Source organism: Corvus brachyrhynchos, unplaced genomic scaffold, assembly GCF_000691975.1.
Source record: "Corvus brachyrhynchos isolate BGI_N302 unplaced genomic scaffold, ASM69197v1 scaffold1513, whole genome shotgun sequence".
Classification (NCBI taxonomy): domain Eukaryota; kingdom Metazoa; phylum Chordata; class Aves; order Passeriformes; family Corvidae; genus Corvus; species Corvus brachyrhynchos.
Window position 1 is genome coordinate 25,091 of NW_008236998.1, and position 2,255 is coordinate 27,345.

Genomic DNA, 2,255 nt, shown 5'->3' on the forward strand with positions numbered 1-2,255 from the left:
CCCCCCCCAAAAAGGGGATCCAAACTGGGAGACCCCCCCAAAATGGGGGATCCAAACTGGGAGAACGCCCCCAATATGGGGGATCCGAACTGGGAGACCCCCCCCAAACAGGGAATCAAAACTGGGAGAACGCCCCCAAAATGGGGGATCCGAACTGGGAGACCCCCCCCACAAAATGGGGAATCCAAACTGGGAGACCCCCCTCAAATGGGGAATCCGAACTGGGAAACCCCCCCTCAAACGGGGAATCTGAACTGGGAGACCCCCCCAAAAAGGGAATCCAAACTGGGAGACCCCCCCCTCAAAACGGGGAATCTGAACTGGGAGATCCCCCCCCCAAAACGGGGCGTCCAAACTGGGAGACCCCCTCCAAAATGGGGAGTCCGAACTGGGAGACCCCTCCCAAAATGGAGAACCTGAACTGGGAACCCTCCCAAAATAGGGAACCTGAACTGGGAACCCCCCTGAAATAGCGAACCTGAACTGGGAACCCCCTCCTGAGGTAGAACCTGAACTGGGAAACCCCCTGAGATTGGGAACCTGAACTGGGAGACCCCTCCCAAAATGGAGAACCTGAACTGGGAGACCCCCCCCAAAATCGGGAACCTGAACTGGGAACCCCCCAAAATAGGGAACCTGAACTGGGAACCCCCTCCTGAGGTAGACCCTGAACTGGGAAACCCTCCCAAAATGGAGAACCTGAACTGGGAACCCCCCTGAAATCAGGAACCTGAACTGGGAACCCCCTCCTGAGGTAGACCCTGAACTGGGAAACCCTCCCAAAATGGAGAACCTGAACTGGGAAACCCTCCCAAAACGGAGAACCTGAACTGGGAGACCCCTCCCAAAATCGGGAACCTGAACTGGGAGACCCCTCCCAAAACGGGGAACCTGAACTGGAAGACCCCCAGTGAGGACCCCACCCCCCAGGCCAGTACCTCTGGTAGCTCCGGTGCCGGTGGCAGAGCAGGACCACGACGAGGATGACGCAGATGAGGAAGAACACGGCGGCCACCACGCCCAGCCCGGTGGCCACTTTGCTGACCCTGCCGGAGCACTGGGCCCCCGTATACCAGTACAGGGCCTCGTCTGGGCAACTGGGGAGGGGACAAGGGTCAGACCCTCCCTGTCACAGCCCACAGGCACCCATGGGACCACCATGGACGGGCAGGGACCCCCACCAATGTCACTGGGGGTGGTGGGAACCCTTGATGGGTGTTGGGACCCTGCGGTGGGCATTGGGACCCCACAGTGGGTGGTGGGACGCCATGGTGGACGTTGGGACCCTCCAATGGGCGTTGGGATGCCACAGTGGGTGTCGGGACCCTGTGGTGGACATTGGGACCCCACGATGGGCATTGGGACCCTCCAATGGGTGTTGGGACCCCATGATGGACATTGGGACCCCACAATGGACATTGGGACCGTCCAATGGGTGTTGGGACCCCACGATGGGCGTTAAGACCCCAAGGTGGACATTGGGACCCTATGATGGGCATTAGGACCCTCTAATGGGTGTTGGGACCCCATGATGGGCCTTAGGACCCCATGATGGACATTGGGACCCCATGGTGGACGTTGAGACCCTCCAATGGGTGTTGGGATGCCACAATGGGTGTTGGGACCCCGTGGTGGACATTGGGACCCCAAGGTGGGCATTGGGACCCTCCAATGGGTGTTGGGACCCCACCATGGGCGTTAAGACTCCAAGGTGGACATTGAGACCCCAAGGTGGGCATTGGGACCCTCCAATGGGTGTTGGGACCCCACGATGGGTGTTAAGACCCCAAGGTGGACATTGAGACCCCACAATGGGTGTTGGGACCCCGAGGTGGACATTGAGACCCCAAGGTGGGCATTGGGACCCTCCAATGGGTGTTGGGACCCCACAATGGGCGTTAAGACCCCGAGGTGGACATTGAGACCCCAAGGTGGACATTGAGACCCTCTAATGAGTGTTGAGACCCCACAATGGGCGTTAAGACCCCAAGGCGGACATTGGGACCCTCCAATGGGTGTTGGGACCCCACAATGGGTGTTGGGACCCCACGATGGACGTTAAGACCCCGAGGTGGACATTGGGACCCCACGATGGGTTTTAGGACCCCCTGGTGACACTCACAAGCACTGGGGCCCCCCGCGGGTGACGTGGCAGCGGCCGTGGTGGCAGTCGAGGGTGTGGGGCAGGTTGGGGGTGCAGTTGGTGACGCAGTGCAGGACCCCCGACATGGTCAGCGGGAAGAAGGAGTCGCCGT